Below are 15,843 nucleotides of genomic sequence, written 5' to 3' on the forward strand. Positions count from 1 at the left end.
CTGCAGCATCTGACAGTAAGAGCCATCTGTTGCCTTTAGACCAGAAATGGGTTTAGAGCAAAAATAGAGTGATCCTTCATTGTTTTCGTCTGTAATTTTTATTGATATTAATCATAGTAGAAGATGAATGGAATCACGAGTAATAATATCTTATTGCGGTTAATGATATGTACCTTAACAGTTAGTCTTCTTTCCTGGACGTAGACGAGTTGTTTTCGTGGAAAGTATAATTCCTCGTGTAGTTTCTCACTGCCATCGATTGTAGCCGCCTGACATTGAGTTTTTTCTGCTGAGTGCCAACATTAGTTAGCGTATTTTGTAATTTTTAGCTACAGCATTACAGTTTCGATTATACACATTCATTTAAGTAATTGTGACTTCGTGTTTTATCTCTGCGTTCGTAAGATAACAGATGTTTGATTCATTTGCTGTCGGCATTGCTTTGTTTACCTACAGTGCAGCGTAAGTAAACAAGAGCAAAAATGATTGGGTGCAGTAACTATCAATAAATTCATAAAATTGTTTTCCACCGTCACAGAGTTCTGTATTAATGCATAATGGATAAAAGTAATAATTCGTTATCCAGAGATAACATCTATACTTGTCTCTCGTGGCGATGAAAGCAGGGGATAAGAATCGCGCGGAATGTGAAATAAGCGGCGTTACAAAGACGTGGCGACAAACTCCCTGTCGAGCTGATGCCGAGGACGCACAAAGAACAAGACTGTCTTTGATCACACGCCGTAAATTTTAGCAGAGACGAAAAATTAAGGATTAACAAGAAAACGCCACGTCTCCACCGTAAGCTAGCCCCTCCTGGGCGAATTCCACGACAGTACGGAACAACATGGCTAATGAATAATGCAAGCCAGTGGAAATCAGATTCATATTTATTAATCCCAGTTACGCACCAAGCAGACAGGCATTTTAAAAAATTTTCCAAGTATGCTAATTACAGCAGAAAGTTGATTTACAAACTTTTCAGATGATATCGAATCTGCCAAAAAAAAGAACTGCCAAGTAACTTTTTGCCATTGGTTTTCCCCTATAAAGTAGTGAATAAATAGTGGTAAAAATGCTCACTTTTGGTCGGGAGAACAATGCTTCGAAACACGCCCTGTGTGTTTTCCGTGAATTATCTCAGATCATTGCTAAGACAGTTTCTTACGCAATGAGAGCGTCTTCCCATTTTCTACCTGCAGTGATTTTTAAGTCTAAACGAGTCGTCCGTTTCTAACGACCTCTGTTCACGAGGCGTAAATGATCTGACAAAAGTCCCTTGAAATCTGTAACCTTATACCAAATGAGAAATACCGCTCTCGGCAGAAACCGTTCATAATTAACTAAACCCACTCCGAGTTTGCTTACCGAATAATGGTCTCTAAAGTAAAGAACATCATGTTTGATTTTTTATTTTCCCGGCGTTTAATGATTTTCACCTCTTCTAGGGTAGGGTATTTAGGCGGGTGGCGTCATCCATATGCTATATTTCCTTTTGGACGACACCAATCGTTGGAATACCGAGAATGATCACACTAACAGAAACCTGCACTTACAAATTTTATCGATGTGGATGTAAGTGGCCGCTTGCTCTCCACACAATATCTAGATCTACGGTTATAGTCGGAAACGATCAACACTGCATGGCAGAGGGTACTTCCCACTCTCCAAGTTGTTATGGCTTTTACCTATTCCATTCACGTATGGATCGCGGCAACTATAATTCGTTAAACGCCCTTCTGTGAGCTGTTGTTAGTTCAGTATTGTCTTCTTACTAGATTCATCACTTATAGATGATGAAACTTTGTAAGCAGGCTTTCCGGGATTGTGTGCGTCTGCCTTTACGAGTATGGCATATTATAGTTTGCTCAGTCCACTCACAAACTTCGCTTGATACCCCACACGATCTTACTTTCGAGAGTTGTAAACAGAACTTGGAGGTACTTGGAATTTCCGAACTTCTTAAACGGTTATGGAAAGTGTATGCCGGACGCAGTAGTAGTACGCTGCATCCACCGTATTTGCTTCCCCAAGGAGGGAAACCATTTTCTGCCTCGCTCACGCAGTGTAGCCACGCCCACTTCTCAAAGAAAACTCGCCATCCAGTGTTCACTGCATTGTAAACTGGCAAAGTTTAGTAGCGATTCGAAGCAAGTGGTAACAGCAGCAACCGCTGATTCGATATACATTTGAACTGTACAGTACGTGGCTGTGGAAGATATCTACTAAAATTTCATTTTCCTGTACGCTAAATGCTTATGGTATTTTCAGGTATTAAAGATTTGTTCCTATCTTTGAGCAACATCAGTGGCAACCTTGATTTATTCGTTTCAGTATGTGGGCGCTTTCCTACCAGCGCCATAACTGAGTTGTATTTCAGTTTCTCGAACCGCAAACTCATTTTATTTTGCAGTTCATTTCTCAGTCTGATAACGTTGGGATCTCCTGGTGAACTATTTAGGCAACTTGTCAGCGATAATATTTTGCTATTAGTCACTTAAGAATACCCTGGAGTCTCTTTGGTTACTCTTTCGTAACACTTTAATAGTTCGAACATCCGTTTGAGATTGTTTTGCTCAGAGGCAATTATCACAAAGGGAACTTTCAGGCTGCATGAGCACTATTTCACTTAGAATGGAACGTAACTGGAGAACGTCTGGGACATGTAGTAACCGGAGTTCCTCCGTGCCCTGACATCGAGAATCATTTTCTTCGTGTTGATCGATTATTGTCAAACATTGCTTGTTATACTAATTAATCTTATAAGAGAAACTGGTACCACCTACTAAACTAACTACGCGAAGAAATAGGGCAGTAATTATAATAGTTGAAGTGTCCCTATTAGCTGAAGTAGCCTGCAGGATTTACAATGGGTGCTGGTTTTTAATAACGATACATCGCCACAAAATTCTATGTTGTCAATGCACATGTATCTTTTGTATCCCTAGAGATATAACTTCATCGTGGCAGTTAACTTTTTTCCGAGGAGTCGGAGATAACTCCATAATGGAATTGGTACAGTTCTATAACCCAAGTTCTAAAATAGCGTAGGGGAAATACAATATGGAAATACAATATGGCGTTCAACAACGGCTACTACAGTGCTACAGCACAAAATGTTGATCCGTCGTTGGGGATGACAGTGGGAGGATATTGAACGCTATAGATCTAGTAGAACAACTTTGTGACTGACAGCTGTCAGAGTTAGGGGGGAGGGGGGGGGGGATGCCGACTCGTAATCTGTGTCGCTTGACGAGACTGTACCTACAAAACAGGTAACACAGCGGTACTCGGTGCCTGGGAAAGAGACACGACACTACACTCGGATTAATGGAACTTAAATCGTAAAGTTATTTTAATCGGAGTATAGCGGCCTGGCTTGTTCTGACTTATACTGATTCATAAACATAGCGAGCCCAGTGCTAAAGTTAGTCCAGCTCGCAGGAAATATTTAACAAACGAACACCGTCCACTTCTGATTATTCACCATAGCGTCCCTTTAACATAGATTTCGCCTTGTGTTTCGCCCGTAACACGTAAAAAAGACAACTGGCATAAAAGTACAGTTGCGAAGATTTACGAAAATTCTATTGTACACCGTAAGCAATATATCAAAACGCAGTAGCTTTTTTTTGCACATTTTTAAAATTTATTGTCTTTCGGCACGGTCCCATCCATACAGCCATCCCATCAGTGGATTGCCACGAGAGGAAGGATAGCACAACACGCACTCCCCGAGCGGAAAAAAATCTCCGAGGCGGGCAGGAATCGAAGACTGGCTCCTTCGGTTGGGAAACTGCAAAGCTGACCGCGCAGCTTCCGAGGCGGATAGTCGCGCACCTTGAACGTAAAGGTTTCCATTCACTTACATTGCGGACTATATAAAAAGAAATATTCGTTTGTCACAGGTTGAAACGTATTACTAATGTAACAAACTACATCTACGTATATACTCCGCTAGCCACCAAGCGATGTGTGGCGGTGGGCACAATTCGCGCCAAAGTCACATCCCCCCCCCCCCCCCCCAAACCCTCTGTTCCACTCGCGGATCGCACGAGGGAAAAACGACTGTCTGAACGCCTCAGAACGAGCTCTAATTTCCCTTATCTTTGAATGGTGATAATTGCGCGATATGAAAGTTGGTGGTAATAATATATGACCTACATCCTCGGCGAAGATCGGATTTCGTAATTTAGAGAGCAGCCCCTTCCGTTTAGCGCGTTTCTATGAGATCTGTAACGCTCTCGCGATGGCTAAATGTACCACTAACGAATCTTGCTGCTCTTCTTTGGATCTTCTCAATCTCTTGAATGAGACCCAACTGGTAAGGGTCCAAAAAAATGTTCAAATGTGTGTGAAACCTTGTGGGACTTAACTGCTAAGGTCATCAGTCCCTAAGCTTACACACTACTTAACCTAAATTATCCTAAGGACAAACTCACACACCCATGCCCGAGGGAGGACTCGAATCTCCGTCGGGACCAGCCTTACAGTCCATGACTGCAGCTCCTGAGACCGCTCGGCTAATCCCGCGCGGCAGGTATTATGCAAAGCTTCATTATCTACCGTGTTATTCCACTAACCACAGACTTTTCCAGTGAAATAATATAATTTTTAAGGGCCATCGAAAGCTGGTGAAACGAGAAATGCTATGGGTTATTGAAGTCATTAAACGTTTATTTTGTACCGAGGATGTGCTTCTTCATAAGATGCTGGTCTTACTTTTCCTTGGCTCCTCATTTAATAAATCACTGTTTCAGAATTCCACCGCAATTGCGTCTGCACAACATGTTAGTGAGTTGAAGCTGTGTAAAATACCGTTGAGTTTTGGCAAAATAAGCAAATTTTAACATGACAACAATAGAAGTGTGTTGGTTTTACTCAACATTCCCCACTCATAACTCTTCTCTGAAAGTTTTAGCTGGCCGGGGTGGCCAAGCGGTTCTAGGCGCTACAGTCTGGAAGCGCGCGACTGCTACGGTCGCAGGTTCGAATCCTGCCTCGGGCATGGATGTGTGTGATGTCCTTAGGTTATTTCGGTTTAAGTAGTTCTAAGTTCTAGGGGACTGATGACCTCAGATATTAAGACCCATAGTGCTTAGAGCCATTTGAGCCATTTTTGGAATTCGAACGTGGGGAAGGCACGAATCCAAGTTTAGGTCTAGGGGAAGGGGTCACAGTTTTATTCGTCTCTCTCCAACTCCCCTCCCCCTCCCCTCCCCTCCCCTGAATCCCCCATCCGTAATATAGCGTGCCGTCATAGCCACTTTCAACATGTCGCTGATACCTTCGAATATAATAACAACCATAAAATATTTTTATATAAACAAAATTGGCATTTTGGTATAAATGAGTTGGTCAGTTCCGAGACAAAAATGGTTCCAATGGCTCTAAGCACTATGGGACGTAACATCTGAGGTCATCAGTCCCCCCAGACTTAGAAATACTTAAACCTAACTAACCTAAGGGCATCACACACATCCATACCCGAGACAGGATTCGAACCTGCGACTGTAGCAGCCGCGCGCGTTTCCGGACTGAAGCGCCTAGAACCGCTCAGCCACAGTGGCCGGCGTTTCGAGACATATCATGCTATAACAGCTATATTCTGTAAATTATACTCAAAACTTACTACATCCCAGAGAACTAGTGGGTGTCTAGTGAATACACCGTATAAACTAAAACTTTGTACTCAAGACTTCGGGGGGAGGGGGGAGGCAAATGCTTCCTTTTGCCGTCGCGCCCCTCCTCCCGTGTGCACGTATATGTACGTGAAGAGTACACCGTTTTTGCATAACTTTACTAGAAATTCCATTTCAGAAACATAAACGCTTTTCTTTATAGCCGAGGTTTCGCCCCGAGATAATCTGCAACTGCATTGGTATTTAAAACAGTACTGATTTATTCTTCATTCTCACTTGCACGTTTTGAATTACATGGTATGTTTCGCCGGCCGGAGTGGCCGAGCGGTTCTAGGCGCTACAGTCTGGAGCCGAGCGACCGCTACGGTCGCAAGTTCGAATCCTGCCTCGGGCTTGGATGTTTGTGATGTTCTTAGGTTAGTTAGGTTTAAGTAGTTCTAAGTTCTAGGGGACTGATGACCTCAGAAGTTAAGTGCCATAGTGCTCAGAGCCATTTGAACCATTTTTGAACATAGTATGTTTCGATCACTCTGGATAATCTTCAGATTCTAAGTAGTTGCGTCAGCAACCCGTCTTGTCTGTTCAGAACCTCATACCAGAGTACTGCCAGAACACAGAATCTCACACCAGAGTACAGTCACTCTGAAACGAAGTTCCGAAAAATCAAGACGGGTTGCTGACGCCTGAAGGTGATACAGAGCGATCGAAATATGCCATGTAATTAAAAATGTGCAACTGAGGCTGAAGAACAAATGAGAATTATATTAAACTGTAGAAATAATTCAAAAGCCAAGATCGGTTAAATACTGTTTACTGGATAACCGGTTTCAACACACTGAAGGTGCCATCATCGGATCTGTGAAGATATTACAAGACAGGTTTGAGGGATGGCTTACACGAGTACCCTATTTGTGCAGTATCACATACCTGCACTGCACATCTGCACTAATAGTAATGTATAACGTGCAACTCCCTCAAACCTATCTTGTTATATCTTCACAGATCCGATGATGGCACCTTATGTGTGTTGAAAACGGTTGTCCAGTAAACATTATTTAACCGATCTTGGCTTCTGAATTATTTCTACAACAGAGTGATCGCCCCACTACGCACTGTGTGTTCACTGCAAAATTATTGTATATTATAAGCGCTTTTACTAAAATGTTGTTTTCGGGGAGGAGTGCATGAAACCCATCATGCACCCCCAACCCCTTTCATCCACAAACGCAGTAAGATTTGGCTTCAGACTATCACCAACATTGAAATTGTGAAGATCAGTGTAATATTCAAACAGAAAGGGAGAGAGAATGTTGAGTGGTAGATTTTCTTCAGCTACTAGTAAAGCTCGAGACTTGTTTACAAGGGACAGCCGTAGAACTCTACAGCCTGTGACATACCTGTGTAACGGACGCCATAGCCGAGGCCGGCGCTAGGGTGCGTTGCTTAGCCAAGCCGCAGACTCCGCACTGACAGAGCGATGCTTACCTGAAAACAAAAGAAACAGCGTTAGTCACCAGGGGAGGAGTGTGAGCAGCAGCAGCCAGCACCCACGGCCAGTTGCGAAACGCATACGCGCGCAGCCTTCAGCGACGCCGCCTGCAGCCTGGCCATACCGGCCGCCTTCGCTCTACCCTCACAAACGCCCACTCGCAGGAAACAGCGGCGCACGCGCTAACCGTACTGTTGTGTGCAAAGGGAACGCTGCTTCCTGCTCATCAGTGTAAAGCTGCCCTGTTACTCTCTCTCTCTTTCTCTCTCTCTCTCTCTCTCTCTCTCTCACACACACACACACACACACACACACACACCAATTATCGTTGAACTTTAAAATGTACGACGTTCTTTACATATTTAAACATGCCATTTTATGAGGCGTGGCGAAGAGTACTTCTCGTGTCTCTTTCATTTTCCCAATTTCGTATTCTATTCGCGAATGGTTTCTGAGAGGAAAGACTGTCGTTAACCATCCGTATGAGCTCAGATATATCTGATTTTCTCGTCGTGGTCTTTCAGCGAGACGTACACTGTCCGATCGAAGGTATCCGGACACCCCTATATAATGCGGAATCGGCCACTAGATGTCACGAGAGATGGGCCCCCAGTATAGAATCTAGTTCCTTCTCTACATTGTCGCACAGATGACAAAATAGTAGATATAGGAATAGATGGCAGAGGGATAGAAAAACCATTAAAATCGCTCAAAAGAGGAAAGGCCGGTGGACCTGATGGGATACCAATTCGATTTTACACAGAGTATACGAAGGAATTTGCTCCCTTCTTCCAGCGGTGTACCGTAGGTCTCTACAAGAGCACAGCGTTCCAAAAGATTGGAAAAGGGCACAGGTCATCCTCGTTTTCAATAAGGGACGTCGAACAGATGTGCAGAACTATACAACTATGTCTCTAACGTCGATCAGTTGTAGAATTTTGGAACACGTATTATGTTCTAGTATAATGACGTTCCTGGAGACTAGAAATGTACTCAGTAGGAATCAGCATGGGTTTCGAAAAAGACGATCGTGTGAAACCCAGCTCGCGCTATTCGTCCACGAGACTCGGAGGGCCATAGACGCGGGTTCCCAGGTAGATGCAGTGTTTCTTGACCCGCAAGGCATTTGATATAGTTCCCCACAATCGTTTAATGAACAAAGTAAGAGCATATGGACTATTAGACCAATTGTGTGACTGGATTGAGGAGTTCCTAGATAACAGAACGCAGCATGTCATTCTCAATGGACAGAAGTCTTCCGAAGTAAGAGTGATTTCAGATGTGCCGCAGGGGAGTGTGGTAGGACCGTTGCTATTCATCATATATATAAATGACCTTGTGGATAACATCGTAAGTTCACAGAGGCTTTTTCCGTATGATGCTGTAGTACATCGAGAGGTTGTAACAATGGAAAATTGTACTGAAATGAAGGAGGATCTGCAACGAATTGACGCATGGTGCAGGGAATGGCAATTGAATCTCAATGTAGACAAGTGTAATGTGCTGCGAATACATAAAAAGATAGATCCTTTATCATTTAGCTATAATATAGCAGGTCAGCAATAATTCCATAAATTATCTGGGAGTAGGCAGTAGGAGTGATTTAAAATGGAATGACCATATAAAATTAATCGTCGGTAAACCAGATGCCAGACTGAGAGTCATTGGAAGAATCCTAAGGAAATGTAGTCCGAAAACAAAGGAAGTAGGTTACAGTACACTTGTTCGTCAACTGCTTGAATACTGCTCACCGGTATGGGATCCGTACCAGATAGGGTTGATAGAACTGATAGAGAAGATCCAACGGAGAGCAGCGCGCTTCGTTACAGGATCATTTAGTAATCGTGAAAGCTTTACGAAGATGATAGATAAACCCCAGTGGAAGACTCTGCAAGAGAGACGCTCAGTAGCTCGGTATGGGCTTTTGTTGAAGTTTCGTGAACATACCTTCACCGAGGAGTCAAGCAGTATACTGCTCCCTCCTACTCATATCTCACGAAGAGACCATGAGGATAAAATCAGAGAGATTAGTGCCCACACAGAGGCATACCGACAATCTTTCTTTCCACAAACAGTACGAGACTGGAATAGAAGGGAGAACCGATAGAGGTACTCAAGGTACCCTCCGCCACACACCGTCAGGTGGCTTGCGGAGTATGGATGTAGATGCAGATGGCGAGTACTATGTTGTCAGTCGAGAAGCAGAAACAGCTCAGTGGGTTGGTCGGAAGGTCAGTGACTTCGGACGTGGACTAGTCATTGGATGTCGCCAGCGTCCTTGATCCAACATGGACATTTCAGCCTTTCTAAGGCTACCCAAGTCGACTATCGGTGATGTTATTGCGAAGTGCAACCGCAAAGGAACGACCAGAACTAAACCATGACCAGGCGGATCTGACGAACTGACGAACAGGAATCGTCGAGCACAATGGATGGTGGTTATCAAAAATCGAATGCACTCAGCGGAAGTAAGCCCTCTTGAGTTCCAAACTGCTACCGCCAGTCTAGCTAGCGCGATGACTCTGCGTAGAGAATTAACAATATTGGGGTACAGTGTCCGAGCGGCTTCGCTCCAGATCCCAGCGTCCCACTCCACTTCCCTGTGTGCGGCTCCCCCAGAGACATTCAGACATCTCATTAAAATTGTCCCCGGCAGAGTTGAAACCTTCATAGAGGTGAAGGGTGGACATTCGCTATATTAATGTCACCGGTAGGTATCCAGAAACTTTTGATCAGATACTTACTAAATCATCCGGTGACGACACGCGTCGCTTTTCGTTGAATTTTCTCTGTATTCAACATGGTAAGCGTGGAAAGCGTCCCACACCGGTGAGCAATACTCAGGAACAAATGTTTTGTAAGCCACTTATTTCGCGAATGAATTACATTTCCTCAAGATACATATCGGGCCTAGCTAACGGAGATGCGGTCATGAGTGCATGAGATGTGCTTGCTTCTGTGAATGAATGAATGTAAGTACGTGTGTTCCCTTATGTGAAGAAGACTTTTCTTCTGCAACTCAGCGTGTCATTTTAACATTAAGCAGCAGTTTATCTTTTTCCGTATATGGTATGTCTGTATCATTCAAACTTCCTGTTTCCTCCGAATCAAACACACCTGCCTCTAAACAGCCGATGCCGTCACTCCAGAACATTCCCAATCCAACTCTTCTGACACCTCTTAAGTATAAACAATGTACAACAACAGACCTGTAGCGCTTCCACTCATCTTCCAGTGATACTTTCGTCGAAGAGGACTTCCTGTTATCAGCCGTGGCCTATAGAGTGGACATAAAACCTGTGAAGTTCTCATGTCGTAGGTGACGAGGGCACCTATTGAGAGATCTGGTGCGCTGGATGTGTTCCCTCCTGTTTTTCCTGACTGTGCAGACGATACTCTTCTGCCTCTTTCCGTATGTTAATTGTATTTTATGGAATAAATTACTATCACGAACATGTTTTCAAAATTTCAACATATTTTTCCAGATACCAGCAGATTCCACACCCATGTAAATGACATACAAGCAATGAAGGAGGAAATGATGTATGTCGAATATATGTACTTACGTGATTGTAATTTACTGTTTGAATAGAAATGAAGAGTTCTGGCACAAATAATTCATTAGCGTAACAAATATTGTAATTGGCCGGTACAGTATCTCAAGACTGACGGCCCTGTATTATTTGTAATCTGGTGAGCAAGATGTATGAGACAGGCGAAATACCCACAGACTTCAAGAAGAATATAATAATTCCAATCCCAAAGAAAGCAGGTGTTGACAGATGTGAAAATTACCGAACTATCAGTTTAATAAGTCACAGCGGCAAAATACTAACGCGAATTCTTTACAGACGAATGGAAAAACTGGTAGAAGTGGACCTCGAGGAGGATCAGTTTGGATTCCGTAGAAATGTTGGAACACGTGAGGCAATGCTAACCTTACGACTTATCTTAGAAGAAAGATTAAGAAAAGGCAAACCTACGTTTCTAGCATTTGTAGACTTAGAGAAAGCTTTTGACAACGTTAACTGGAATACTCTCTTTCAAATTCTGAAGGTGGCAGGGGTAAAATGCAGGGAGCGAAAGGCTATTTACAATTTGTACAGAAACCAGATGGCAGTTATAAGAGTCGAGGGGCATGAAAGGGAAGCAGTGGTTGGGAAAGGAGTGAGACAGGGTTGTAGCCTCTCCCCGATGTTATTCAATCTGTATATTGAGCAAGCAGTAAAGGAAACAAAAGAAAAATTCGGAGTAGGTATTAAAATCCATGGAGAAGAAATAGAAACTTTGAGGTTCGCCGATGACATTGTAATTCTGTCAGAGACAGCAAAGGACTTGGAAGAGCAGTTGAACGGAATGGACAGTGTCTTGAAAGGAGGATATAAGATGAACATCAACAAAACCAAAACGAGGATAATGGAATGTAGTCAAATTAAATCGGGTGATGCTGAGGGGATTAGATTAGGAAATGAGACACTTAAAGTAGTAAAGGAGTTTTGCTATTTAGGGAGTAAAATAACTGATGATGGTCGAAGTAGAGAGGATATAAAATGTAGACTGGCAATGGCAAGGAAAGCGTTTCTGAAGAAGAGAAATTTGTTAACATCGAGTATAGATTTAAGTGTCAGGAAGTCGTTTCTGAAAGTATTTGTATGGAGTGTAGCCATGTATGGAAGTGAAACATGGACAATAACCAGTTTGGACAAGAAGAGAATGGAAGCTTTCGAGATGTGGTGCTACAGAAGAATGCTGAAGATAAGGTGGGTAGATCACGTGACTAATGAGGAGGTATTGAATAGGATTGGGGAGAAGAGAAGTTTGTGGCACAACTTGACTAGAAGAAGGGATCGGTTGGTAGGACATGTTTTGAGCCATCAAGGGATCACAAATTTAGCACTGGAGGGCAGCGTGGAGGGTAAAAATCGTAGGGGGAGACCTAGAGATCAATACACTAAGCAGATTCAGAAGGATGTAGGTTGCAGTAAGTACTGGGAGATGAAGAAGCTTGCACAGGATAGAGTAGCATGGAGAGCTGCATCAAACCAGTCTCAGGACTGAAGACCACAACAACAACAATATTGTTAATGTTCCAACCCGGAGTTTCCAAGGCTTCCTATGACAAGATTCTTACTAGAGACTGCCTATTTTCGAGATCAGCTGCGTGTATGTTAGGAACGCCTCTACAAAAAGCTCTCCCAAGTTTTTAACTCGTGGAGAGAAGATCGTAAAACCGCTAAAAAGAAAAATCTTCCATCCGATCTCGTTGCAACAAATAACCTCATACGTTTGAAGCCAAACAGAAATGCTATAAAATTTCTCCACATCAAGGGCGAGAGATTTGCATCTGAGAAATTAGTCACGAAACTGTATCGTATTAGTCTTTAACTGAAATGATGCCGAGGTCCATTCGATGAGAAATCTTATTCGGCATTAATTTGCAACATGTGAGTCCAACAGGGGAAAAAACTATATCCACATCTACATCTATAGTCTGCGAACCATTGTGAAATGCGTTGAAGAGGGTAGTCCCACTATACCAGTTAAGGGGCTTTTTCCGATTCCATTCGCCGGCCGCGGTGGTCTCGCGGTTCTAGGCGCTCAGTCCGGAACCGCGCGACTGCTACGGTCGCAGGTTCGAATCCTGCCTCGGGCATGGATGTGTGTGATGTCCTTAGGTTAGTTAGGTTTAAGTAGTTCTAAGTTCTAGGGGACTGATGACAACAGATGTTAAGTCCCATAGTGCTCAGAGCCATTTGAACCATTTTGAACCGATTCCATTCACGATGGAGAGCAGGAAAAATGATTGTTTAATTGTCTCTGTGCATGCCGTAGTTTATCCAATCTTACCCTCATGATCCTTACTGCCGAGACGTGTAGATGGTTGTAGTACAGTCATCATTTACAGCCGTTTACTGGAAATTTGTTAATATATTTTCTTGAGATAGTTTCCGCCTATCTTCAAGATTCTGCCAGTTCAGGTCTTTCAGCAGCTCAGTGACACACTCATGCGGGTCAAAAACATGGTGACATTCGTGCTGCCGTTATCCATATACGTTCAATATCCGTTGTCAGTCGTATTTGTTAATGGTGCCACACACATGAGCAATATTTAGGATGAGCCTCACGACTGATTCGTAAGCAATTTCCGTGACAGACTGATTGCATTTTCCTAGTATTTTACCAATAAACTGAAAACTCCTACCTGCTTTATCCGCGACTAGCCCTATGTGATGGTTCCACTTCGCGTCTCTACTCAGTGTTAAACCCAAGTATTCGTATGAGTTTACAGATTCCACCTGTGACTCACTTATATTATATTCTTAGGAGAACATGGTTTTTTTGTGAACTGCACAATTTTACATTTTTGAACATTTAAAGCAAGCTGCCAATCATTGCGCTGCTTTGAACATCTGCGAAAAGTCTGAGGTTACCGTTAATGTTTCCCTCAGCATCATTAACATACAATATGAACAGCAAGGGGCCCGATACACTTCCCTGGGGTACACCTGAAGTTACTTCTACATCTTTCGATGACTCCCCATCAGATGTAACATGCTGCCTCCTCTCTACCAAGAAATCTTCAATCCAGTCACATATTTTGTTTGATACGCCATATGATCGCACTTTTGGTAGTAGGCTTACGTATTGTACTGAGTCAAATGCTTTTCGGGAAATTGAGAATTACAGCATTTACCTGACTGCCTTGATCCATGGCTTCTAGGATGTCATGTGAGAAAATTACGATTTGGGTTTCACATATAATTAGTGTTTCCGAAATCCATGCCGGTAAGCATGGGAGAGGTCGTTCTGTTCGAGATACCTCATTATGTTTAAGCTCAGAACATGTTCTAATTCTACAACAAATGGATGTCAAGAATATTGGACGGTAGTTTCGTGGATCACTTTTGCTACCATTCATGTAGACAGGTGTGACGTGCTTTTCTTGCAACTACTGGGTACAGTTTTTTGTTCGAGGGATCTGCGACAGATTACTATACAGAAGGCCTAACTCAGCTGCGAATTAGGCATAGAATCTGATAGGGATTCCATCGGGCCCCATTGGTTTTGCAGTTTTAGAGATTTCAGATGTTCCTCAAAGCCACTGACACTACTATCTATTTTATTCATATTTTCAGAGGCACTAGAGTCAAGTTGGGGCAATAATCCTGGAATTTCCTTTGTAAAGGAACATTTGGAAACGGAGTTAACAATTTATTTTTCTGCTTTGTTACTCTCTACTTAAGTTCCAGTTTCGCCCATGAATGACTGGACGCTAACCTTGCTGCCACTAACAGCCTTTACATATGCAGTCTTCCATATTCTAAAAACTTTTAATGCCGTGTTGCCTCGTTATGAAACACGCCCCGCAGCGTACTGAAGGAGTGCTGTGCCTCTCCACTTTTCAACCTCTTATATGTAACAGCTACTGGTAGACACACTCGTATTTGTAATAGTTAAGATCTTCCCATCACATTTACGTCTGCAGACATTACAAAATCTTGAGGACTTAGGCCCTAGGTAGATATGAGAAACTGTGGCGGGCCGATAAACCTGCCTAATGGTATAAAGTTTTGTTCGTGAAGGAAAAAACGTGCCGGCTGTGAGGCGTCCACTGACGCAAGGGCGTCATGTGCAACGTACAGCACATTGTTGTAAGTCCCAAACCCATGTCTCGTGATACACTAACACCGAACGGGGACAAAGTGACTAACAGTCTCGGTTAAGCAATCTCCTGACGGGTTGTTTTGCTACGAAGGCTCTCATTGTCGCCCGGCACGCCGCCCTATTCCGTTTCTGTTTTTTGCTAATTACTTTTGGAACCGAGAGTAGCTGTACTGGAGTTAGCAGCTGTGTTTGGAGAGGAAATGGCCCTGTCGTCGCGGCAGGTGGAATAGTTGGGGCTGTCGCGTGACTAGCATGGCGTCACACCTGCTGTTCCCGTCGGATCGACATTCAAGAGCGTACGATCGTCTGGACGTGAAACTGCATCGTCCTCGATTGCGATCACGTGCTGGGGTCCAACCCAAGGGGCACTCCATCTCCGAAGTGAAGCATTCATTGGACTTGTTGTGTACCAGTCGCTTTTCTCGTTTTCAGCCATTTTGACAGCTCTGTTGAGAACCAAGCGAGCATTTACAGGCGCGAACGAACAAGCGACGACCGCATAGATTCGACATGCCATTTCCCGACAACCTTTGCACTTACAGCCAGACTATTCTCTTTCGTCATCGCACTTGGGTGTCCTTAGTACCACGCGACGATAGCACGACTTTTCGTCCCGCTTCTATTATTACTCTGAGAAAATTAACGGGAAATTGCATCGCAAGAAACTGTGGCCTCCACAGCCCGTTTATTTCCTTCATACCTTAATACAACACTACATTTCTCTATAATTGAACTATAGGCAGCTGTTGCATTGAAGAGGAGAACTGAATAGTTCGGCGTGTCGCGAGACTGGGATGTCGTCAGCCCCATCCACTTTTCGATTATGCAGTAGTCGAGGGCAGCAATAGCTGCTGTGAGCTTCATTACTGAAACATCTTCTCTTCTATTTTGGGTTGAAATTTGAAAACGTGTTTTTCCTTAGCCGAATTGTTTGGTAAATTCCTTTTCGTTAAAAATGATTGTCATTTCTGTAACCTATTTAATGTTACTGGTTGCAATTGCTGCTGCTGATGCTTTTTTCGTTATTTTACGCCAGTTCATTACAAA

Source organism: Schistocerca piceifrons, chromosome 4, assembly GCF_021461385.2.
Source record: "Schistocerca piceifrons isolate TAMUIC-IGC-003096 chromosome 4, iqSchPice1.1, whole genome shotgun sequence".
NCBI classification, from domain to species: Eukaryota; Metazoa; Arthropoda; class Insecta; order Orthoptera; family Acrididae; genus Schistocerca; species Schistocerca piceifrons.